The sequence below is a fragment of the Chionomys nivalis genome, chromosome 7 (genome assembly GCF_950005125.1).
Source record: "Chionomys nivalis chromosome 7, mChiNiv1.1, whole genome shotgun sequence".
Lineage (NCBI taxonomy): Eukaryota > Metazoa > Chordata > Mammalia > Rodentia > Cricetidae > Chionomys > Chionomys nivalis.
In genome coordinates, this window is record NC_080092.1 from 42,016,414 (window position 1) to 42,042,951 (window position 26,538).

Here is a 26,538-nt window from a genome sequence, read left to right on the forward strand (position 1 = left end):
ATTAAATTTAAGATTTTTTTTCAAGTTGTGAATTGTGATGGAATTTTGATGGGGATTGCACTGAATCTGTAGACTGCTTTTGGTGGAATCTCACAATATTAATTCTGCCCATCTGTGAGTACAGGGGGCCTTTCCATCTTCTGGTACCTTCTCACCTTCTTCAATTTCTTTTTTTACTATCTTAAAGTTCCTTTTTTTTTTTTTTAACAAGGCCTCACTATGTAGCCTTGGCTAGCCTAGACCTTGCTGTGTAGAATGGGCTGGCTGTGTAGGAGTGCTGGGATTAAAGGCATACACCACCACAACCAGCTCTTAAAGTTTCCTTTGGACAAGTCTTTAGCTTTGTTGGTTTTATTTATTCCAGTGCTTTTGAGGCTATTGAGAATGGTATTGTTTCCCTGGTTTCTTTCTCCATGTGTTTGTCATTTGTATTTAGGGAAGGTTTTGTGTGGCAATTTTGTAGCCCAATGCTTTTCTGAATGTGTTTATCTGCTGTGGTTTTCTGGTGCTGTCTTTAGGGTCTCTGCTATATAGCATCCTGTCATCTGTGAATAGGGGTACTTTGATATCTATCGTTCCTATTTGTACCCCTTTTATCTCCTTCGTTTGTCTTACTTTTCTAGTTAAGACGTCAAGCCCTGTATTGAACAGGAAGGGAGAGTAGACATCCTTGTCATGTCCTGATTTTAATGGAAATGCTTTTAAGCTTTTCCCTATTTACCACATTAGCTGTGGGCTTGCTGTTTAGCCATTCTTTCTATAAGCACCTGCTCTAGTGAGAACTAATCCTCTCCTACTGTACCTGACACACTCAAGAAGGCAGAGCCCCATGATCTCTATACATTCTACCCAGGATACGGGCCACATAGTCCCCGCCCAAAGACCCCATCATCTCACCCACCCCCATCACATGACATCCCCCTCCCCTCCGGGAATGATACATCCAACACAGAGAACGCTGGAGTGTGATGTGAATCTGAAAAGCCCACTGAGGGGACACCCGAGGTAGCTCAGGAGGAAGAGGACGGACAGTATCTTACCTCTGTGCCTCAGGTGGAAGTAAAGGAAACTGTCACAAGATGGAGGCACAGATGCCAGGCTTCCAGCTTGCTTTTAGTTACCTTGTCAACCCGAGTGAAGAGTTAGCACTTTTTGGCAGAACGGTGTTAAGTGCCTGATTTAGTTCTTCCCTTGTGTGTGAGTAAGGCTACAAGCCACCCTGTTCTGTAGGTTCCCTGGACCAGTGATAAACTAGTACATGACAAGGGACAAGCTTTAATAGTAGAAGCCTGTAAGTGAGACCCTCAAAACGGGAGAACACAAAAGGAGCCTAAGTGAGAGGGCATGCCATTAAATATATTCTGTCGAGATTCATCTCTTCCAACGAGCAATAAACAATACTACTAAGAACGAACTTTAGGGAAAGGGGCTTAGTTTCAGGTAGCCATGCCTGAGAACCATTCTTCCATTATCCCTGGACTTCAGTTACTTTTGGAATGGGTGGCACAAGTGACTATTTTTGTTGTTGGCTTTGACACATCAAAGAACAACAACAACAAAAAGAGAGAAATAGAAGAAGGAAGGCAGGGAGGGAAAGAACAGAAAACTTTAGTTTGGAAGACACCAGCTTGGTAAGGCGTTTTCCTAAGCTTTGCACTGGGTTTAGATTAAGAACATAAATACATTGACTATACAAAGGAACCCACAATAATTAGTATCACATTTCGTTTCTGTGGTGTTCTGTTAGAGTAATGTAAAACCGACTAAGAGTCATATTCCAAGTACCTGGGTGGATGTGAAGTTTAGGTGGTGCCATTTGTTCTTTGACAGCCATCATCAAACTGCAGTCCCCTCCCTCTCTCTTATGCCCCATCCTGTCATTTCTCTCTAGCTAATGCTACGCTTAGTTCTGACTGGTTTTTCTGCTCAGCAGTTTCTCCCCTTCAGACTTCGATGGCTCTGAGTCTCTTTACTCATTCATCATTCTCCCCCCTCCCCCAAGTCTCAGTCTCATTCATAATGAAATTTATGCTCGGGGCTGAAGAGAAGTCTCAGTGGTTAAGAGCACTAGCTCCTCTTCCAGAGGTCCTGAGTTCATTCCCGGTACCTACATGGGGCAGCTGACAACTACCTGTGACTCCAGCTCAGAGGGGTCGGATCCTCTAGCCTCCACAGGCTCCTGTACTCATGCCCGTACACATATACACATTAGAGATAAAATAAAATCTTTTTGTTTTTTTGGTGTTTTGTTTTATTTCAAGACAGGGTTTTTTCTGTGTAGCTTTGGAGCCTGTCCTGGAACTCCCTTTGTAGACCATGTTGGTCTTGAACTCACAGAGATCCACCTGCCTCTGCCTCCCCAGTGCTGGAATTAAAGGCAAGTGCCACCACTGCCCAACTAAAACAAGAAGAAGAGGAAGAAGAAGAAGAAGAAGAAGAAGAAGAAGAAGAAGAAGAAGAAGAGGAAGAGGAAGAGGAAGAGGAAGAGGAAGAGGAAGAGGAAGAGGAAGAGGAAGAGGAAGAGGAAGAGGAAGAAGAGAATTTTCTAATTTCTGTTTCTTCCTGCCTTCCCTCCTGCTGGGTCTGTGTTCCATCACTGACCCAACTCCTGAGGTACCAACTAAAGGCTCAGCCTTCAGCCCATGGTTGATTGGTCTAAAAGAGAGTGTGAAAAAGTTGAAGACCTCTCGGTGTGTAGAAAGCAAGGCAGGGGGTGGGGAGCAGGGTTCCTGGCTCCTTTTAGGGGAATACCCCAGGGATCTAACTTCCTAATGCTCCATCACCTCCCAATAGTCCCACAGACTGGTGGACAAGCGTTAACATAAGGACATTTGGGGACATTTAGCACTGGATCCTAACGAGCCACAGTGAGAAGAACCTGAGTTCCCACTCCTAGATTCCTTTCAGACACCTTCCCAAACGGTGAAGCTGCCAAGCTCCCAGCTAGATGTGAACTTGGCTCTGGCCAGTAGAGGCACTGACTCATGTAGCCAGGAAGGAGGAAGCTGTGCTTAGGCTCCTCCTCCTGGGAAGACATGCGGCCCTCAGCAGCAGCCCAGCAAGTCTTTGGAGCTTTGCAAGCCTGGGAAGGTTCTGTAGTCACCTGGGAGCTTCCTGGCCAGGCTGCAGAACCGAGTCCTGGCTTCCTCATAGCTGGGTGATGGCAGAGATGACAACTTTCCCAAGTGCTAGAGACACACAGCAAGAAGGCAGTCACCTGTGAGCCCGCTGCTCATGACTGTGTCCTCAGGGGAAGCTCTGCGTCCGTCCTCTGTTAGTTTGTTGGGGTTACTCTTGGTCAAAGACTGTGAGAGAACCAGATTTGGCTTTGCTAAGCAGAGAGTACAGGCTAGACGAGAATGATTGCTCTGTACAAAGAGAGCTGATACCACCAACATCCTGTCACCTCTGTGGTCCAGCTTCTGCCCTCCGCCATTTACCTTCCTCATTGGCCCCGAACATAGTGGGCCAACCCAATGTGTATAGCTGCACAGTCTTTCACAGCCTTAAACTCCCTTCTAAGCTCCTACAAACAGCCCTGGCCCTGCTTCCTCCCACTGTCGGCTTCCTGTCGCTGTCTGTCCATGCTCCAGGCCAACACGACCGCCTTCTCTCTACAACTTCAGTCCCGTCCAAACATCCCCTCTCTCTGGATGTGACCTTTCCTGCATGCTTCCCTGGTCCTTCCTCCAGCTGCTCTAAACATGTCTACAACCACACATGTGTTCATCTCCGTACCACAGACACTAGCTTAGAGACAGAGAATGACGCTTGGAGATGATGAACCAAGGCCACACCGCCACATAGTGCACCCACCTCTCTGTATCCAGATTACTCTCCCCTTGTACCCCAAGGGCAAGCGTTCCTTTTCCTCACCCTATCATCCCCCACAGGCCCAGCTCTGCCATCTAGTTGTTGGGGAAGCAGTACCCAGGTCCTTATACCTATGTGCCTACCTTCTGCTCCACAAACTGCCGCAGCCATGCCCATCATGCGGCTTGACACATAATTTCGTTGCTGAGCCGCGGACAAGGGAAACAGAGCAACCACAGGGTCTTTGCACTTGCTTGCTTGCTGCGCGCCGTGCTCTTTCCATGACTCCTTCCTTTAGGTTTCTGCTCAGGGGTTACCACCCTGACCACTTTCTCGATATTCACCATCCCCACTCTATGTGATCCAGTGCTTTAGTTTGGGGATTTTGTTGTTTGGCTTTGGATTTGCCTGTGCTAAGGATGGATGGACCGTGCTTGGCATGTGCACCTCAGCTCTTCTGCCATCCCTGCGCTCCTCTTTCTCAGGACATCTGCCCAGTGTCCCTTGTGTTCTGTTTACACAGTTGGGTACTGTTGTCTCCTTCCTGCCTGAAGATCTTCAAAGAAGGGCCTGCTGTTAAGAGCGGCATCCCTGGAACCAAACATAGCCGGACCTTGGTAACCAAAGGAACTCGGTGTCAAAGGAGTGACTGTGGACTGAGAGGAGGTGTGCTTGCCCTCACAGCCTGCTGCTGTTTACACCGCAGGAAGCTGAGGCTCAGAAAGGTGTGGTGATGACCTCCCTCTCCAGGACCACACGGTCAGAGCAGCAGACAGCAGAAACCATACCCCTCTTCCCCAGCTCCTTCCTACCAACCCTGACTTGGGGCCAGCATCCCAGAACCACATCACACAAGAGCCCCATGGACATGCAGACCACACAAGCACTTTAGACACCACACCCATGGCCAGATGCCCACAGCACAGGTCCCAGCCTTGCCCGGGCAGAATTCTTTTTTTCATTTAAAAGAAAGCCTGTTCATGCTCAGGCACATGGCCGCTGCCCTCAGGATTCCCACTCACACCCATGCCCACTCACAAATCTACAGGCTGACACCCCATGGTGGCAGGCTCTGGGACTAACGGGGACAGGATACCCTGGACCCGGGTTGCCATGACAACAGACGGCTCCACATCTTGGCTGTGAACATGGCCGGCCACATGGAAGCACGGGAGCCAGGCTGTGTGTCACTGCAGCTGTGGGTAAGCTGGAATGGTCTCCAGCGTACCCTGCAAGGGCACAGAGTCTCTAGGGCAGCCCCTACCTTTTGTGTGTCTACTGTGTATGCTAGCTGTCACACATCATGCTCCGTAATCTTCATGGTGTCCTTGCCAGATGCGTACTGTAGAGAACCAGGTTTCCAGATGGTGGTCACAGGACCCTGCTTGCTCGGGGTTACGCAGTGAGTTGCCAGTGGATCTTCTGGACCATAGAGTCTTCCCATTGCCCTCCCTGCATCTGAGCCTGGATGTCTCACTCAGGGTCCGCTGTCTTCCTTCCACCCCATTGCTTTGTGTACCCCATTCAACCACAAGTAGTCAAGGTAGGGTAACTCTGCTGTGTGAGCTCCCATGCCTGAGCATTCAAGGGAAGGCTGGGAATGCTGCTGTGGAAAAGACCAAGGATGAGGAGATGGCACTGCCCAGCTGGCCTTGCAAAAATTAAAATTAAAAATACCCTTTGAGTTGCTCTGTGTGTGTGTGTGTGTGTGTATGCATGTATTCACAAACAAAAGTGGAAGTTACCAGCTTCAGGCACAGCTGAATTCGGCTCCCCAGCCCCACACATCTTCCTCTGGCTGCTCTTTATGCTCAGACCAGCTTGCCTGCCCTGTGTAGCCCTCACACCACCATGTTTACACCTCACCAGCGCAGGGCCCCTCAGTGAAGAAGTCTGAACCTGAGGCGTTCCAGCCAGAGCCCCTGAGAAGTCTGTGAGCATCAGTGGCCACTTAGAAGCAGCATAGTGCAATTCCACTGTGCTGAACAATGTCACCTTTGAGACATGGGGACTATGCTAGCCTTAACTTTGTCCCAGGACACTTCCCAAGCACTTCACGTATACCGATTCATAGAAAGCCTATAGCAGCTCCATTTTAGGAGCTAGGAAACAGAGTTGAAAAATGATTCCCTAAGCTAGGACTTCAGCCACACTGCCCCTTGCCTGCAGAATTCAGCAAGGCTACCTCTGACAAGTCAGGACATTTCCCAAAATTAGTTGGTGCTGGGTTGACACAGGTGGCAATCTGCAGGAAGTTACAAGATGAGTACTCGCCCGGACACATCGGTAGCCAGGAAATGCTGTGGCCCTAAGGATTCCCCCTGCAAGGAGGGGCCATTGGGAAGTTGCCTTCTAGTCTGACCCTTGCACAGTCCATCTAAAAAACTGAAAGCATACCTGTTCTCACCTGCCCATCACTGTAGGACAGTCCAGGCAGCACAGCCCCACAGAATTTTAGGTGATGTCACCAATGGTAGCAACATGGGCTTACGGCCCCTGGGAATATTGCTAGAGTGTATAAACTTCTACATTGTATTGTTTTTAATTAATTGGACTATAAATAGCCCCATGTGGCTAATGGTACCATATAGAGGGCAGAAATCTAGGATCTAAATGAGCACTTTATATTAATTTCAGTTTTGCTCCCTTTTTGCCCATTCTATACCTCATTCCAGCTTTTGATCAGACCCAGCCACTTACATTTCCTCTCTAAGGGAGTTCTAGAAGTCTCTCACTTTCCAGGAAGAGGTGGTCACTAGTCCTACTTCCAGAAGAGAGATAGCCACGCTCAGAGGAGCCCCAGGATACCTGTATTGCTCAGGGTGAAGGATGAAACCTGATAATGACTGAGATTCAGTTTCCCACCAGCCAACAGGAAGATACGGTCGCTTGGAGTAGAGCATAGGTTGACTTCAAGAAAATAAGGGAGCTCTTGGCACGTCTGAGCCTTCTCTTAAAGCTATCCCAGGTACTCACGTACCTGTTCCCTACTTCTGTGCCCATAGTCCATGTGCATGAACACGCAGTTCCTCTCTTTGGCACCTGGTCCAGCAGCTCCAAGCATAGGATGCTCTGGGCCACAGACCCTAACCACTTACCTTCCTTTCCTGTACCTTTCCAGATGACTACCATGGTCAGGGTCCCCACTGGTCTGGAGGAATTAATGGCCCATACTCACCCTGCCTACTCACACACCCCAGCTGTGGGAAGAGTCCAGGACAGTAGCTAAGACATTTTACAATGCAGGTGTTCTGCTTTTAACCTCCCCTGACTGCTGAGAAAGCTGCATTGTACCTTCTAAGGTGAGATATATTCTCTCACAATCATGAAGAGCAGAAGCACAAGGTTGGTATTGAGGGTGGAAATCAATGTGGTAGTGGGGCCTTGCTTCCTGCAGAGGCTCCATGTTAACTCACCCTGGCCGTGTCTGTTTCTCCTGCCTGCCCTGGTGCTCTGCGGCCCCTTGGCCATTGTTGTCTCACTCCCAATCCCACTCCAGCAGCCACATGGCCTCCTGTGAGCCAAGCTTCCTTTTGCCTCTGTATCTTTTATTTTTTTTACTCCACTAATCCTGCAGCTGAGTTTCCCTTATCTGGGGTGATCACACAGACAGCACGTTTGGAGTGCAGTGGGTGAAGCAAGCCCTGAGGACGCTGCCCTTGGGACTACAGTGTCTCCACTGCCAGGTAAGCATTCTGCTCTCCTTTGGAGACAGCGTCTCACTCTGCAGCCCAAACTGGTCTTAAGCTCAATACTGTCTCCGCCTCTACTGCTGTTTCCAGAGAGTGCTAACAGCACATCACTGTGTGCCCCTACACCTGGCTGCCTGTCCCTTACAAAGACACTGTAATGGCATTAGGGAGCCTCCAGAACTCAGGATCATCCCTGTCTCAAGATCCTTAATCACATCTTCAAAGACCCTTTTGGCTGTAAAAGGAGACATGTCTAGGCTCAGGCATGGCTGCCTCTGAGGTGTTTTTTAGGTCTGTGGCAATGAACAATGTAAGGGTTGAGTCCCGATCCTACTTAGCCATCTTCCTATACTCTGTGTAGCTGTGACCAACCAGTAACCAAGTGGGGTATGCACAGCAAAAGACCTCAGGGACCCTGTAATCCTGACACCATAGATTCATGAGTCTATGGTCCCAGGCTGGTAAAAGCTCCCAGAGAAATGAGGTTTCAGAGAAATCAGAGACGGAGATGGGGTCCAGAGAGGACTGTGCAGAGCCCTAAGACAACATCTCATTCTCCTCCCCACTGCCCTTTTATTAGTTTTCTATTGATGTGATGAAACAACATGATGAAGGCAATTTATAGAAGGAAGGGTTTGAGCCAGGTGTGGTGCACGCCTTTAATCCCAGCACTTGGGAGGCAGAGGCAGGCGGATCTCTGTGAGTTTGAGGCCAACCTGGTCCATAAAACGAGTTCTAGGACAGCTAAGGCTGTTATGCAGAGAAACCCTGTCTCAAACACACACACATACAGAGAGAGAGAGAGAGAGAGAGAGGAGGAGAAGGAGGAGAAGGAGGAGGAGGAGGAAGAGGAGGAAGGGTTTGTTTTGGCTTACAGTTGGGGCAGGGTTATATTCCATGATTGCCTGCACAACTGCAGGAGCAGGAAGTTAAGAATATACATCTTGTATCACAAGCAAGAAACAGAGAGAGTGAACTGAGAACGGCCCAAGGCTTTGAAACCTCAAACCCCACCCCCAGTGATATACTTCCTCCAGTACCACCGACTGGGGGCCAAGGGTCCAAATGTCTGAGGTTATGAAGGACATCTCATTCAAACCAACTTGGCCTCCTTGGCACATCAGACAACTATGGCTGCCAGAGCCCTCTGTGCAGCTTCTCTTCAAAGCAGCTTCATCAGCAGTCCTCGTTAGCTCCATGCTACAGAGGGACAAGGTGTCTGCTAGGCGGATGGAATGACATACCCCGGTCACATACCATAGCCGGCAGCCGGGGAGCCTCTTGGGTTGACTTGAACACTCACCTTCTTGGGGCCTTAGGCTGTGAGCTCCCCCTGCCCCAGAGGAAGTGCAAGAGGACAGAGAGATTCTGAGAGCTGAATGAACTGGTTGGGCACCATCTGGCTTCTAAAAGAAAGTGCCTAACAGTGGAATCTGACTGGATTTCTTCTTACAGGGGCAGGACAAGCTCCAACACTGTATGCCCCCAACCACAGGTGTTCAGCAGGGAATGTCTTAGCTAAGCTCCACATTCACACCCCTATAGAGCTCAAGGGCTGCCTCAACCCCAACCACCCTTGATCTACTTCCTCTTATCTACTCCCCCAGGAATGAAGAAGATGGGGAATCTTAGTGGATGAGGGGAACCCTTATTTCTAGGAAAGTAGGAATGGAGTAGGGACCTGGAGGAGCCTGGGGGCCATTCTTGCCTCTAATGGTGGCTGGCTGTGAGCCAGCCAGGTTAGGCCCAGGCGGAATAGAGACATTCCAAGCAGCCCAGGCAAGAGCACTCAGAGACCTGTACCTTGTATTGACCAGCAAATGCCTCCCTGGGAACACACCCTGGTGTTGCCTCATACAGGCTCACTGCCAGTCACTCCCCTGAGCGTGAAGGAGGGCCCTCATGCTTTTCTCCTCACATGTGGGGAAGCCCTACCCATTCAACCCTCCAAATGTACTTGGCAGTTGTTTTTCATAGGCAGCTTCCATACCAGCCAGACCCCTTCTGTGCCTGCCTGAACTGAAGCAGGGCCCCTTAACTCACCTTTCCTGTCTTCCCAAACCTAAGCCCCTGTCTGTTGTCTCCACAGGAGTCAGGGAGCACCATGGAGGCCTAAGGGAGAGTGTGCCGGGAGAGATGTGATCTTCGCTCAGCCTGAACCAGAGCCCTCACTGCGGCCACCCACACCTTTCCCGACCCTTTCTAACCTTGTCACTTCCCCCCTGCAGCTCAGAGACCCCTTGCTGCTGCTCCTGTCCTGGGACCTCCTGTCACCCGTGCTTCTCACAGACCTGCTCTTCCCCGACTCTCCTTGGAGCTCACTCCCCTCTCACCGCTGCCGGCTGCCTGCTTGTTCTCCCTCTCCTCTGCATCTTCCAACAGATACAATCATCCCGAGCCATTCATTCATCTTTTTGTCTGTCTCTCCCACTGCTGACTCCCATTAGAGCGTTGGCTCCCTGAAGGAATCGTACTTTCTGCTTTGATTATTGTGTCTGCACCTAGCTGGGCATCCAACACATAATACGTTCCAGACAAAGGTGGCCCAAGGACAGGCATGCAGCTGACCCATCCAAGCACCTGGCTCTGGGGTTTACCTCCCCACAGTCTGACCCCAGCCTCTGGGGCACCACACAGCCCTAGTACAAGTATGTGCAGCCTCCTCATCCACACCCGACCAGCTGCCCTTCCAACCAACTTATCACAGACGGCTTTCCTGATGGGGATCAATAGAAAACCTTTTATCTCCTTCCCTGGTGGAGGCTCAGACTCAGGTCGGAGCATAGCCAGCTCCTGTTACTATGGTGACCCTCCTGGTCCTCACTGCCTCCCTCCCATCTTTCCTCCCATCCCTTCTCCTCCCCTCTTCCCAGATCCTGCTCCCTCCTCTCTCCATCCCACAGCTCGGGGCCAGCATCTCTGCCACCCGGAGGGGCTGATGGAGCCTGTTCACAACTGATCTGCAGACTGGAGGCTGGGAAGGAGCTGCTGGGGTTGCTGGGGCTCTGGGGTCCAAACCTGACCTTGCTACCACTTAGAATGGTCCAACAGCTGCAGTGCTCAGTTTCAGCTCTGATGTGTTCTGTCATTCCTCACTTGGGTAATGATCTGTCCCTGCTTCTGTACAGATAATGCTGTCCTCTTAGGGAATTGCTCTGAGCATCCTGCAAGCTTGAACTGTAAAGTGCAGAGCCTACAGCCAGCCTATGGTCCAGCTGAGGAGATAGCCTTTGTTGATAAGCCTTTGTTGATAAGCCTAGTACAGCCTGGGGACAGAGGACCGCAGTGGGGACCGCGTGTGAGAAATGCAGGGACAGACTCCTCCTCACCTCTCAGGCACGGCTCCCAGCTTCCCTTCCTCCCTTGGTCTGTGAGGGACTGTAAGTCGTGGGGGGAAAGGTGGAGGAGCAGGCACTTTGGCTTTCCAAGGGGCTCCCCAGCTATGGCCTCCAGCTTCCAGGTCATGAACTACTTGTCCTCAAGTCTCTGTGCCCCTCCCCCACCTCTGGGATACTTTTCTTCCTGCCTGGAGGCTATGTCCTAAATTAGCCAGAGCAAACCCTCAGGGTGGCTCCTGACAAGATGCTGGGACTCTGATATCTCACTGGGAGACAGCCAGGGAGAACTTCTGATCCACCACGCAGTCCCTTTTGACGGAGACTGCCTGCTTGCCTCAGCCCCGTGAGTATTCCCACAGTCAGCAAAAGGTCACTGAATGTGTGGTTGAATAGGGTTCCCAGGCTCAGGAGGCAGATGTGGTTTATACGAGTGCAAATCCCTAAATACAGTTCTGTGGTCCTAGAAGAAAGAGGCCTCCAAAGAGGAGCGGTAGCACAGGAGAAAAGGAGATGGGCATGCGGACAGACACTAGAGGCTGTGGGCATGGGAGGAAAGACCACAAGCTGAGGACACTGAGTAGTGAAACCGAGGTTTGCAGGAGCTAGAACCTAACAGGGAACCTGCCATCCACACTTTGACCTGACTCTCTGACTCTAGAACTAAAAGAGAAGAAATGAATGCTATTTCAAGTTACAGGGTGTGGGGTGACTATTGCAGTGACCCCAGGAAGCTCAGTCCCGCCTAGATCTGCCACTCTAGGGATATATGACCTATAGAGGACCCGCTCCCCTGTTTAAGACCATGACACCTAGAGCAGTCAGTGAGGGCCCAGGTCAGAAAGGCAAACAGAGCTGTGGCTTGTTTGTCTGAGACAGTAGTCCAGTGTGTAGCCAGAGCTGTTCTGGAACTCACGAGCTTCCTGTTGCAGCCTCCTGAATGTTGGGATAACAGGAACAGACCACCATAACCAACAAATGATAATGCTTAAAAACAGAAAAACTACAAAAATCCTTTTTCTGCTGGGCAATGGTAGCGCACACCTTTAATCCCAGCAGTCAGGAGGCAGAGGCTGGATCTCTGAGTTTGAGGCCAGCCTGGTCTACAGAGTGAGTTCCAGAACAGCCAGGGCTACACAGAGAGGCCCTGTCTTGAAAAATCAAAAAACAAAACAAAAACAGTTTTTCAAAATTGATTTTCCAAGGCTTGAGGAAGATAGCATTCCTGCCCTCATGAGAATTGTAGCCTGGAGAGACAGGCTCATGGAGCATGGTGATCAGAGACAGGTTTGATGCGTTGCCTAGGGAGCCAGGCTTTGTTTCACCAGAGGAGGTCTTGGAGGGCCTCCTGGAGGATGCCACTCTTGAGCCAAACCTGGAAAGGATGGGAGCTGTCAGACAAAGCAATGAGGGAAAGGCAGCTGTGACATAATAAAACACATGCAGGGACCCTCAGAATAGGAGAGGCCATTGAAAGACTGCAGGGCCTTCTGTGGGGATGGAGCTAGGAAAGGGTGTATGTGGAGCCAGACCAGACTTGGGAGCCTTCAGGGTGGGGTAATCCAAGAAGAAATGCACTAGAAGCGGAGGATAAGAACCATGGCAGAGACCAGTTCTAAAGGATATAGTTAGAGGACCAAAGAGTGACATCAAATCCTCTCAAAGCATTTCAGAGCATCCTGGATATGGTACCCGGACATGGCAGCAACTTCCTACAGAAAGTGAGAGGAAGGGGTTTCCCCCATGTCCATATGGTCCCCCAATGACCATAAGGCCAGTAGATGTTGAAACTGAGCAGTTGTGGTGAGATATGGCTCTGCAGTAGAGGCTTGCAGGGCATGTGTAAACCCCTGCATTGTTCCTAGAACTGCGAAATAAATAACAAAATAGAAAGCAGTGTGCTTGTTATCATACCCCAGCGATGCATGGGGCATGAATGGGCTCGCTCAGGCTGTGTTTTCTCTAGACTAGGACTAGCTAGAACGGCATACAGAGAGTAGAGAGTTGGGCCTGAACACAGGAAAAGAAGGCACAGGAGGCTATTAAATCAGCAAATAAAAATTTGTTTGTGATGGTTTTTGCTAAACCTTGCTATTATTATTCACAAAGGAAAAATATTTTTTGTTTTGTTTGTGACAGAATCTCACTTTGTTGCTCAGGCTACCTGGAATTCACTATGTAGACCAGACTGGTCTCGAACTTGCAGTGACACTCTTGTCTTAGTCTCTCTAGTGCTGGAATTGCAGGTGGGCATCTGTATCCTTATAAGCCCTCTACCTAAAGGGAGCTATCTCTGTAACCTATGTCCTGAGGACTATGCTTAGCTGGCTGGAGCCCGAGAACAAAGAACCTCAGTGAGGTGACTGTGGTCAGGAACTAGCAATCTGGAGCTGACGGAAGGAGATGCAGGATGAGCATGGGATCTTTTTCTATGTCTTCTTGAATAGCTTAAACATTTTGTAATTACAGACTGGAGTGTGCCTGACATTCCCCAGTCCTACAGTGAAGCTGGTGTGACATGCAAGTCGTTTCTAATCTATCCCAGGAGCTCTGTCTTTCCAGCCAGTCTCAGTTCCTTTCACTGCCTTTATTTGCAGGCTTCCTTCTATGGGAAGTGCATACTCTTTCCTGAGATAGCCCGTGGCTCTCTGTGAATAGCCCCGACCATGGGAAACTCTTCTCTATAGGGTTAATCTATAGGTTTAAACTTGCTTCAGATCCTTCTGTCTTGTGAAACTGCAGTCTGTTCATGAGTTACTATACAAGGCCAGGGCAACTTGTCATACCCTCACGTATTATTTATATTTATATAGTTATACTTGTGAGCCCTGGGATTCATATGTTATGTAACTTGTTTACCTCTGAACTATACCCCAAACCTTACCAAATATTATTTATATAAATAAAGCAGTATCAGCTCCCTTCCAGGCACACCTGTAATCCTAGCACTTGGGATGTAGAGATAGGAGGATTAGGAGCTCAAAGCCTGCTCACCTAGGTAGTGAGTTTGAGGCTAGCCTTGGCTACATGAGACTCTTATCTCCCATCCAAGTACTAACCAGGCCCGACCCTGCTTAACTTCTGAGATCAGACGAGATCGGGCACGTTCAGGGTGGTATGGTCGTAGATGTGACCCTATCTCAAAAAGAACAGACTAAAAGGTAGAGAGTTAGCTCAGTGGTTAAGAGAACTGACTGTTCTTCCAGAGGAGCTGGATTCAATTTCCATGTACCCACATGGTGACTCACAACTATCTGTGACTCCAGACTCCAGTTCCAGGGGATCCAACTATCTTCCATGGCCACCAGGCCCACATGTGGTACACAAACACATATGCAGGCAAAATGCCCACACACATAAATTATATATATATGTGTATGTATATATATATATATACATACACATATATATATATATATATATATATATTGAAATTAGAAGAATAAACTACAGAAAACCAATTTAAGCCGATTACATAAAAAGGTGAAAATACCGGGGCTGGAAAGACGGCTCCGTTAGTAAAGCCTCTGCCACATAAGCACAGGGTCTGAGTTTGGATCCCAGCACTCAGATAAACACTGGGTTTATGGCAGAGCTCTGGTGAGTCTAGTGCTGGAGCATAGAGACAAGCAGCTTCCTGAAGCTTGAAGGGCGCCAGCTAGCCAACTGGTGTGCTCTGAGTTCAGTGAAGCGCTATCTTTAGGAGCTGGAAAGACGGTTGTGTGGGTAAGAGCACACATTGCTCTTCTGGAGGACCCTCTTTCAGGTCCCAGCACCTAATTCAGGCAGTTCACGACCTCCTACCATCCTGGCTCCAGGGGGACAGATGCTTCTGTCCTCCGTGGGCGCTCACACTCGTGTGTACACACTTACACACAGACACACCTACAATTAACTTAAATAGTTTTCAAAAATAAGATAAAGATTGATAAGTGCTCAATATCAACCCCTAGCCTCCACATGTGCTCTTGCACAGACATATCTACACATACAACACACACACACACACACACACGCACACACGTATAAATGACTGACTTGCCTAACTCAAAGTCTAAGGTTTCTACTCTCAGTCTCTCTCCTGGGTTTCTACTCTTAAGTTAGTCTCTCCTCTCTCTCTCTCTCTCTCTCTCTCTCTCTCTCTCTCTCTCTCTCTCTCTCTCTCTCTCTCCAGAATCTTGGTCTGGAGTTGTAGCTCAGTTGGTGGAGGGCTTGTTCAACATGCCAAGAGCCTGAATTAAATCCCCAACACTACATAAAACCAGACATGGTGGTACACAGGATTAATCCCAGACTCAACTACATGGTACATTGGAAGCTATGGAAAAACACAGAAAGGCCCTGTTTTTCTCTATGGAAAAACCATAGAGAAAAAAAAATATAAACACAAGCTGGAGAAATGACTTTGCTCTTCCAGAGGACCCAGGTTTTGTTTCCAAAACTTACATGGCAGCCCACAACCACCCATAATTTCAACACCCTCTCCTGGCCTCCATAGGCATTGTGTACATACAGTGCACAGACATAAATGCAGGCAAAACACCCATGTGCTGAAAATAAATAATTTTAAAGTAAATAAATACATGCATAAATGAGAACTGAGTAAGTAAGATCATGGATGGATGGATGGGTGAGTGGGTGGACAGATAAGTAGGTAAGTAGATGGATGAGTAAACAGATGAGCAGGCGGGTGGAAGGATTGGTGGATAGACTGCTAGATGGTTGACTATGGGAAGATGAATGGGTGAGTGGGTGGATGGGCTAGTCGATGGATGGATGGATGCGTGGATGGATGGATGGATGGGTGGATGGATGAGTGGAGGATCTTAGCGATGCTTGTCTGGGCCTGATTTCCCCAGCCTGCATCTCCTGAGCTGTATCCTGGAACTGGACTGCAATCCCCGATTCCCTGTGGTGCTCACACTGCCTAGAGCTAGGCAGCCCTTCCAGATCTTCATCCTCTTTTCCTGCTGGAGATCTGATACCTTGCAGGAAGCAAAGGGTCTTTCCTTGTTCAGCTCCCCAGTCACTGTCCCTGCCCTGAAATGGACACTCCTTTTCTTTACTGCTCAGGGACTCTGACTTAGGAGAAAACGGGGCTTGTTCAACTTACGGTTCCAGGTTACAATCGGGCATGGTGGGGAAGCCGAGGCCAGATCTCGAAGCCACTTTCTCATCACTGCCAGAGACAAGAGCAGAGAGAAGCAAAGCGTGCATGCTCGCTTGCTGTGCTCAGTTAACTTTCTTGTCTTATACAGCTCAGGACCTCAAGTCAGAGGAACGGCAATGCCCATAGAGAATAGCTGTGCCAGCTGGATTTTGTGGGACGTGAGCAGGTATGGCTAGGGGCATGAGCTCAACAGTATTGAAATTCTTTTAGCTTGAGAAGCCAGAGGTCTCTGGAGTGCTGGGGAGGTGCTGGAGCTAAGCTGGGGCCAGATGGCAGGGGTGGGGTGAGGGTTCTCTGAAAGCTTCCTGACAGCTGGGGATAAAGAGACAGCGGGTTTCTTGCCCCCTCCTCGGGGCTATCTTCTTTGCAAAATAGCGATAACGAGAATAAAATTCACTGCACACAGTAGGTGCTAAATAAATTCTAGCTTCATCTTCATTCATGTACTCAGTCCCAATGCACACTACATTCTACCAGGGCTGCCAAGAGCAACCTGGAGTCTTCATGCAGGAACTTGTGTCCCAGAATAACACAAGGGAACAGTGTGTATGACCCAGAATCACCACTCGAGATACAAATGTGACTCTGGGCAAGCTCTTGCCCCTCCTCAGTCCCGATGTCCTTCTTTGGACAAGGAGAGGCTTACTTCTTCTACCTTGGCTCTCTAGTCTGGCCCTGTAAGCCCTCTTGGTAATCTTTTGTGTGAGTCAGTGATAAACCTGGTCCTTTTTGTTGGTTTGTTGTTTGGTTTTTGAGACAAGATCTCTCTACACAGCCCTGGCTGTCCTGCAACTAACTCACTGTGTAGACCAGGCTGGCCTTGAGCTCACAGAGCTCTGTGTGCCTCTGGCTTTCAAGTGCCGGAATTAAAGACCAGCGATAAGCCTGGTTCATAACCAGACAGATCTCCACTTCTTTCTCTGTTTTCAGTTAACAGCCTCTCTACCTCTCTAGACAGGAAACATTACCTCCTTTTGTTTGACAGAAAACAGAGGAAGTTCACGGCCACACATACAACCAGTCTTAGGATAGCTGGGGGAAGGTGTCTCAAATTCAAAAGCCTGGGTAGGTGAGGAGGTCAGCTAGTAGATTTAAATGTGTATCTAGAGCAACGGGTAGTGGGAGGCTTCCCTGAAAGAAGTTACCTGAAGGGATTTCAATTCCCAAATGTTCACACTGCTCTGTTCTTGCTTTTCAATCAAAACCACCCCAGGGGACTGAGAGTGTGGCCCAGAGTTAGTACACTTGGCTAGCATGCAGGGAGGCTCTGCATTCCATATTCATCATGCTCCAGGCTTGTGTGCATGCTGTGCACGTGTGTGCATGGTACACGCATGTGTGCATGCACGCGCGTGCACACACACACACACAGGGGAGGAGGGAGGAAGAGGCAGAGGAAATACAAGCAAACAAGAAAATCACACACCTTTAATCCCAGCAGTTAGGAAGCAGAGGCAGAAGCAGTCTGATCTGTGGGAGTGTGAGGCCAGCCTGGTCTACAGAGTGAGTTCCAGAACAGCTAGACCCTATCTTGAAAAAAAAAAAAAAACTCAAAACAAAACAAAATAACAACAACAAAAAAGACTGAGTGTGAAGCCAGCATAGGCTGCACAGTAAATAGAAGGCAAGTTGCCCTACATGGTAAGACCCTGTCTCAGAGCTAGAGGTGTGGCTCAATGGGAGAGCACTTGCCTAGCATACCCAAGGCCATAGGTTCAATTCCTCAGCATAGCAAAATAATGATACAACGAGAACCCACTCATAACAACAACAAAACCCCATTAAAAAAAAAAAACAAGCAAAACCTCAGCACCCCAGTTTCATTGACTGTTGAGCCGAGTTTAAAATTCCTGCACCATGGTTGTGGCTGTGGTTCTAGCCTTTGTGCCTGCATCCTACTAAGGTTGCCCAGCAGGTTCACAGCAGACCAAGTCCTCTGGTTCTGCTAACAGTGATTCCTAATCTCTTCAAAGAAGCTTGCACTCTTCTCGGTCAGCATTAGTGGCAGTCGTGACCAGGCTACCCTGCTCTGATAGGCCGCTTAGAAACCCCCATGTCTAAGGCAGACGGGGGAAAAAGTCCCCCTCAAGATATCTGTGATCTGGAGACAGATCCAGTGGTTAAGAGCACTCGTTGCTCTTCCAAAGGTCCTGGGTTCAGTTCCCAGCACTCACATGGCAGCTCACAACTGTCTCTGACTCCAGTCCCAGGGGGTCCAATAGCTTCTTCTGGCCTCCATGGACACACTGCACATATGCAGTACACAGTCATACATGCAAGAAAAACACCCATACACATAAAATAAAAATAAATGTTGAGAGAGAGAGAGAGAGAAATGGAGACCTGGGTGTGCCTGTGCTTGGCACTTTACACAGATGACTGCAAGGCCCTGCCTCCCATACCATAAACATGCAGGCACTGAGATAGAGTCTGTCGCACTGGTCCAGGCTGGTATTGAATTCCTGGGCTCTGGCAAAGTGCCAGCCTCAGGTTCTCAAGTAGCTGAATGCCAGACCCGCTACTGCTGGTGTGAATCGGTTTCCTCTTCTGTGCAGCAGTCTGTGGGGGGGGGGTAGCAGTAAGGCAAGGGGTAGACACCAGCTCCCAAAGGTGTCCAGCTTCTAATCCCCGGAGCCCAGGAAGAGCTTCGATATACAGCAAAAGGGGCATGTGCTGTGGAAGGGTTTGAACTAAAGGTCTTGTTGAAATGAAGAGCTAATTCTAGGCCATCAAGTGGCTGGAGTACAAGCCCGTGTTCTCAGGCGAGCAGGGAGGAAGACCAAGGGAGGAAGTAGGAGTCAGACAACTGTTGCAGCTTTATTGCTGTTTTTTTTATTATTATTTTTATTTTTCGCCTTTTCCAGCTTCCGGTAGTTACCAAGAGGTTCAGCAACCAGGAAAGGAAAGGTAGGGAGAGATTGCTGCCTAGTGTATCTGGAAGGACTGCTCACCACATTTTGCTTATGGGAATAAAGATGCCAAGCTCAGAAATCAGGTCCCAAGTCATGGTTGGAAGCAGGCTTGAGACAACACAGGGCCCCACCTGCCCTGCTCTGTGCCCAGAGTTTGTGCTTCCGGCCAGTTGGCAGGGAGGGCCGAGGGCAGGTCTTGGCAGGTCATTCTAGGCGGAGAACCTCTGTAGATGTGGGGGACTAACAGACAGGTAGTCGGAATGAATAGAAGGAGGAGGAAGGAGTGAAGGGCCCGGTACAAGACAAAGGCACTGTAGGTAGCACCACACCTCACACCTCACGCTGCAGAGGAAGAACCAGGCTTGAGAGAGTGACTCACTTGTGCCAAGTCACCTGGGAGCTCGGGGGCTTTGACCTTCACTCAGTAAAGGATGAATAGCTCAGGCTTTGATGAAGGGGCTGGCAGGAGAGACCATGGGGTGGCAACAGCAGTTTACAAGTATAAATTAGTCATTCACTAATTCATTCAAGATTCTTTTACTTAAAATCTGTTGATGGCTTATTTCCCGCAGCCCTTAGAAGGCAGCTACATTTCCTACAGACTGTGGCCTTAGATTGGAAGTCAGCATCCCCACTTCTTTTCCCACTGGGTATGATCAAGACCACTCCTGCCTCAGGGCCCTTGCCCTTGTCTTTTCCTCTCAGAGAATGTTCCTCCCTGCGCCGCTGGTGGAGGCTCCTTTCTGCTCTTTAGCTATTTGTTCTGACAGGCCGCTCGCTCGCAGCTAAATCCATCACTGCACCTGCTGATTTTCCTCCTAGTACTTAGTTCTCTCTAAAATTATCTTCGTTATGGACCTGATCATTGTTGGCTGTCTGTGTCTCCCACACACAATGCCAGCTTCTTGACAAGCAGGGGACCACATTGCTTCAGTACCCAACGAGATGCCACGTGTGCAGGGAATACATTTCACCTCTAACTTGGGGAAATTTGAAACTGATCCTCAAACCAAAGAAACGGTCTCAGATGAGGGCTAGTGATGGGGGTGGTGGAATGAGGGTAGTGGTCCGGCCCAAGACTTGAATCCAAATTCTCCTCGACCAAGACCAGACCAAGTCCTGCTGCCTTCCTTCCCCAGGCCCTTTGCTGGGCTGCACCTTCAGGCCATCCGTCAAGCCCCAGCCCCCAGACGGACACGGGGCGTGCTGTGGGGCGCGCGGGCGCTAGGGGGCGCTGTCGGGGCGCGAACGGCCCACCTGGCACCCGAGGCCACGAGCGAGAGCTGCCTGGCCGCCCGGGAACTTTTTTCCTCGCGCTCTCGCTCTCCTGCTCCCCCCGCACGTCGCCCGCCCGCCCGCCGCTCTTCCTGTGTGGAGGGGATCGCATTTCTCTCAGGCTCCCGCGGGCACCAGGCAGACCCGGTAGGGTGCGCGGTCAAGGCCCGCTACGTGCGCCGCCGGCTCCGGGCGTCCCGGTGCCGCCCCCGCTCGCGCCTGGGCTCGGACAGGCCGCTCGCAGAGCCAGGCGGCGGCGACGGTGGCGGCGGCGAAGGTAGCTGGCAGCCTGCCGCGTCGCGGTCCGAGGAGGGGGCGCCGCGGCCCACCCTCCTTCCCGCCTGGTCGGCCGCCGCGCCCGTCACCCATGGGCGCGCGGGCTTCAGGGCCGCGAAGTCGCAGTGCCGGACGCCGGGCCCCGGAGTGAGAGCGGGTGCCGAGGTGAGCGGGGCGCCCGGCGCGGGGACAAGGACCTGGGCGGAGGGCGGTGCGAGGCGTGGGGACCCAGCCGCTGGCTGGGGTCCGGACGGGAGCGGGTGCCGAGCGCGAGTGGGGCGCGGACGCGGGGTCGCGCGGCCTGGCTTTGTGTGGCGCCGGCGTGAGGCCGCCGGTGGCCGTGTAGGGGCTACAGGAGGGTGTTCTGGATCGTCGGTGTCTGGTTGGGAGCGGGCGCTGGGAGCCGAGGCCCAGTGTCACCAAGTGTGGGGCGGGGACGTGGGGAGGCGCGGCGCGGGCCCGAGGGAGCTTTGTGGTGCGTTCTGGGTGGGGACGGGGAGCCGGCGGCTCGGTGCGTAGCCCGCTCTCGGGTGTCCGGGCTGCGAGGGCCGCTCGTGGTCACACAGGACATGGCACTCGCCGCATGTCCCCGCCCGGGCCTGTGTGCAGGCCCCGCGTTGAGCAGGAAGCGGTCCCCCGGACCCGGGATCTCCGTCGTGGCCAGGCCCGGGGCGCACGGGCCTTTCGGGGTGACGCCACCGGCTGAAGCCCGGGACACGCAAGCCTGGTGCTCTCCCGAAAGCGGCTCGGCAGCCAGGCCCGCCGGTCCTTTCGAGGCCGAGTCCCACGCCTTTGGAGGCTAGGGGCTCGTGGGGCTCCGGGTCGAGCGCGGCAGGGGCGAGGGCTTACAAGGTTCGGGGGTGACATTTGGAGCTTTGGTCACAATCGGAGGCCTTCAAGGAGGGCCAGAGGGGAAGCGAAACACAAGGCTTGCCCCAGGTCGCGGCGGCCCCAGCTTCCTGGGGCGCTCGTTTTCCCAGTGACCCCGCTCCTCTTGGGGCTCTCAGTCGCTCATTCACACAGCAGGGCGGGAGTGCGGCTAGGAGCTGTGCCTTCGTCCCGAGAACCCTGGACGTGGGGGCTCCGAATGGATTAAACCCAAGCGTAAAACGCTCCTGAGGACTGGGGACGTGGGGCTGCGTGCCTGCATGGCGAACCCAGGGCGGCGCTTCCCAGCCCACCGCACGCACTCCCGCAGCGCCTGTGTCGCGGTTCTAGCGGGCCCCGCGCCCCCCACCCCCATCCCCTTTTCCAATGGCAGCGCTGTGTTGAGAATTCAAGGGCATTACATCTGGTTGCAATCTAGTTTCATGCGGCTGCTGGGCTGTTAAGACCTCGCGCTGACGTCAGAGGAGGGGAATTACTTCTTTTTATTTTATCTTTTTTTAGTTGTCTGCTGCCCTGGGAGGAGAGGCGGGTGGAGAGTGGGGCCAGGCAAGCTGTGATGTGGAGGCGCCAGCGCGATGGGAGCTCAGATCTGGGAGCTCTGCTTCCTATCCTGTCCGCCTTCTCCTCCCCCATTCTGCACACACTCCTCTCTCAGCTCCAGTCAGGCTAGGGTGGGGGGCAGTGGAGTGGAGGCCCTTCCTGGCTGACTACACAGCTGTTTCCAGAGGTTTCTCTGGGACGTGACCCTTGGGATCTGGAGCTGAAGAGTAATCTAGTTTCCCACCCCTCCTCCCAACACCCCAGAGGGTATGTGGGGCCCAAGAACAAGGCATAGACACAGGCATCCTAGTCCCAAGGCAGCCTCCCCAGAAGTCTGGCGAGGCGCTCATCACAGTCATTCCTTAGAGAAGAGAGTGTATGGGGTGATTGAGGTTTCAGAAGCCATCTTAGGAGGGGGCAGAATGCAATCTTCCCTGACAATCAGGCAGCTCTCTGACTTCTGCGGAGGGGCCTCCAGCATCAGAAGTGTCTTTCTTCCCACTGGTCCACGAGGCCTCTGCACGAGGGCCCTTATTCTCTTTTAAGCCCCAAATCTGGACCATTGATTTAAAAAGCCCTTCCCATGATGAAATCCTGCTGCACACGCGCGTGCACGCGCGCACACGCGCGCACACACACCCAAAACAAACAAACAAAACAACCATAAAAACTGCCATGTGCAAAGGACTGTATAGGGAAAGCCAAAGTTTAGCCAGCCACCCTCCTGTGTGTGTGCTAATCTCTGACAGTTCTGTTCCAGTCTGTTTGATTAGAGAAATGGCTGGTTGTAACCCACGAAATCAGTGTTTCACAGCAAACTTGAAAAAGCAGGCCTAGGAAATGGCCCTGCTGTATATTCCTTCCACAAACAGTAACTGAGACCCCACAACTGCTCTCTCCTTTCATGGCTCAAGTAACAAGTAGAGAGCTTCTCACTGTGAAAAATGCAGACAGCAAAGAGCATGTAGAGCGAAAGACCCTCAGCTCAAGTGGCCCCTGTAAAGTTTGAGTGTATCTCTACCCTCTGCTTCTCAGTGTGTGCAAGAGGCTATGTACAAATACGTACTTTTATTTTTCCCCACATGAAAACATCCCCCGGTCGTTCGGTTGGTCGGTCTGTCTGTCTGTCTCTCTCTCTCTCTCTGTCTCTCGTTTGTTTTGTTTTTTTCTCGAGACAGGGTTTCTCTGTGTAGCCCTGGCTGTCCTTGAACTAGCTCTTGTAGACCAGGCTGGCCTCAAACTCACAGAGATCTGCCTGCCTCTGCCTCCCGAGTGCTGGGATTAAAGGCGTGTGCGTGAATGCTGCCCGGCCTTCAGGTCTCTTATTCTACAACACTGATTTCCTCTCTGCATAGGAGGATAGTGGATGAGGGCCAGACTCTAACTGAGGGAGTTGTTTATCGCTCTGGGCCTCAGTGTCTCCATCTGTACAATGGGAATCCCAGTGTTGCCTAAGCTATAGGTATTCATAGATGGTTAGGTCAGTGATGCTGAGACAGCTGGTATGTATTCACTGCTCCATGACTGCTCTTCTATGTCCTCGACAGCACATAGCTGTCCTTTTTTTCTTCAACCAGCTGCTTGGGCTGTGGTATGTATATATTTGTGGCTCCCAGGGAGGAGGAGCTTTGTGCATTGGTAACAATGCCCTTAGACCAGGGTTCTCCTTGGGACAGGCTCTGGATGCCAGCTCCAGAGAACATGGACTGTCCAAAGACCTATTGTTTTTAAAGCCGTGTTAGGGTCTAAGCATGAAATACTCCTTGGAGGTGTATGAGACCCAGGTAACAACCACAGAAGACGGGGTGTGAGCAGGTGATATTCCATAGGGCATGGGTAGAAAAGGAGAGAGAAGCATGCCTGCTGCTCTTGGGAGACTTTTGTGCTTTGGACACTTGACTCAGGAGAGATGGTATAGGAGCTGTCGTGCAGGGCTTCCTTGTTGGCCTCTCTGCTACCTCCCAGGTGAGACTGGAGTGATCTTTCCAAACCCCAGCAGCTAACTTTGAAGTCTCCTTTGGGTTTCTGAACAGAGGCACACCTGGGGTCCTTCACATGCTCCTGGGGTCCTCTCTGGTGTCCTCTGCTCTGCCCCTGCACACCACCTTCCTTTCAGCTCAGCTGTTTTCGTGCCAGCCTCTTGAGTTTGCCTGGGCTGCCCTTTCCACCTGGGTGCCCTTCATCTGCCTCCCAAGACCCAAACAGACATCCTGTCTCCTCCTTCTGACCTCCAAGAGAATGAGTCATCGCTCTTTGTCTGTGTCAGTGGCCCAGCGAGGATGTCTGAATGATAGGCCGTTTTGCGGGGCCCATGAGGCTAGAGCAGCTGAGTCTCGGTGACTCTTCCAGGGCCCACAGCCAGGACTAGGGACTAGAACTCAGATACCTAGAAATTCTTCCTGGTAGGGCCCCAGGTGAATTGTAGAGGATTGGAACCTCACAGCCATTCAGAGGTCCCTTTGATCTTTGGCTGGGGCCTGTTCTTGCGCGCGCCTGTGTGTGTGTGTGTGTGTGTGTGTGTGAGAGAGAGAGAGAGAGAGAGAGAGAGAGAGAGAGAGAGAGAGAGAGAGACCAGTTGCTCCCCCCTCACCACCAGAGGCTGGAAGAAACTGGCTCATCCTGTTTCTCCAAGAGTGAGGGTGAGCTGTGCCCCTTTCCGGTGGGTCACTGAAGACCCAAGACTGGAATGTGACACCAGGGGCGGGGGTGGGGGGTGGCAGGCACAGGCTGAGGCTTGGCTGCCAAAAGACAAGAGTTTGTTCTGCTGGTTCTGGAGCTTTTCAAACAGGCAGGGGTGGGAGAGACAGTGATGGGATGTGCTGGGCTCAAGGTGTGCAGGGGTGAAGGCAACCTTGGACTGAGAGAGTGGGACAGAGGGAAACAAGGGAATGCAAAAGGAATTGAGGTGTTCTTGCTATAAATTGATAGACTTATGTTTAGGGAAAAAAGCAGCCAGTGTATGAGGTTTGGCCACGTCAGGCATTCCTTCATTAGTTCATTGGCTCTGTGATTAGAGCATCATTTCTGTGTTCCTACTGAACAAGCCAGTATTAGTCTTCAAGGACCTTGGGTTGACAATCAGCAAATGCCCCATTTTTGCACAGTAGCCTGTCTGGATGGCGAATGGCACATAGGGTCCTGTGGAGAGAAGAATGACTGCACCGGGGCCCAGGATAGGGAAGTAAGTGATGTGCCAGAGCCAGGGTAGGGATGTGGTATGTCATTGACTGGGAGCTGTGGTGAGATGCTGGAATCAGGCAGGGAATCTTCCCCTTGCTCTCTGGTCTCAATGCTGTCAGTGTCAGCACAGGGTAGACTGTGTTCAGTCTGTAGGCCTATGTTGCTCGTTTCTTGGTGGTGGTGGTGGGGGCAGCTGCTAGCTGAGAGGGCTGCTGAGATCGAGAAGCAGGTTTGCTTAACACCCGCCTGAGACCTGTAGGGGCTTGAAGGAGGGTGTGCAGGGGAGGTTGTGCTGATCTGCGCAGTGGGTTCTCTTGGGACAGATCAGTAAGCACCAGATTAAGAATCAGAGAAAAGGTCTAAATTCCAACCACTTCTTTAGGGGATCCAATTTTCCTTTCCCTGAACATCAGTTTCTTCTGTCAAAAATGGGACTATGAATTGCTGCCAGCATTAAAGGTGACAATGGCCTTGATTTGTTTTGTGATATGAAAAGCAAAAAGGGCCCTATAGCTTGAGGATATAAACATGAATTTTGGGTGAAGCCAGCCTGAGTTCAGATTCTGCATCAGCTACTGTTTGGTGATGGTGGCGGGGACTCTATTTTCCTCCATTTTAAAATGAGCATGAGAGGGTCCTGCTGGCACACAGCCCTCCTCTTGGCTGTTATTCTTGGATTGATACTTATTTTTGTGATGCTGGGAATGGAATGCAGAGCCTTTAGCCTGCTAGGCAAGTGCGTGTCAACCTTGTGCTGTACCCCAGCCCGGGCTGTTATTCTTCCTACTAAAGAGCTCTGCAACATGAACAAGGCATCAATGACTGTTTCCCTAGACAAAGTCACCTCTAACCCTCACTTGCAGAACAGGGAGTCCAATGCCTGTTTCTCTTCTGATGAGGTGAAGGGAAGTGGAGGGAAGGCAGATGAAAATGACTGACTTCTGGCCACAGTTTCTGTTTGCAAAGGGACTTTGCCCCAGTGATGACAGTGGACCCTAAGACAATATCCAGTAACTTGTGACTTGAGTGACAGTGTAACCGACTTCATTTATTCAGTCATTATGCTGAGTAACTCGTATTTTCCAGGGTCTAAGGGCTATGGCCATCCCTGAGACACAGTGTGTATTCTCTTGTTCTTATTTTCTCTTCCCTCCCTCCCTCCCTCTTATATGAGTGTTTTGCCTGCATGTATGACTATGCACCAAGTATGTGCCTGGTGTCTATGGAGACCAGAAGAAGTTGTTAGATCCCTTGGAACTGGAGTTGCAGTTGATTTTTTTTTTTTAAATCTTCATCTATTATGCATACACTGTTCTCCCTGCAGGCCAGTAGAGGGCACCAGATCTCATTACAGATGGTTATGAGCTACCATATGGTTGCTGGGAATTGAACTCAGGTCCCCTAAAAGAGCAACCAGTGCTCTTAACCTTTGAGCCATTTCTTCAGCCCTGCGGTTG

General features: G+C 50.9%; 1 protein-coding gene across 3 annotated transcripts in view; it reads left to right on the top strand.

Moving 5' to 3' along the window:
- The first annotated feature begins 20,194 nt into the window (after window positions 1-20,194).
- The window catches only part of Rai1 (retinoic acid induced 1), a 99,882-nt gene continuing 93,538 nt past the window's right edge, over window positions 20,195-26,538 (top strand). For all 3 annotated transcript variants that reach the window (XM_057774731.1, XM_057774732.1, XM_057774735.1), the window contains exon 1: window positions 20,195-20,638. The gene's annotated coding sequence lies outside the window, so the exon portion shown is untranslated. The remainder of the gene's footprint in view (window positions 20,639-26,538) is intronic.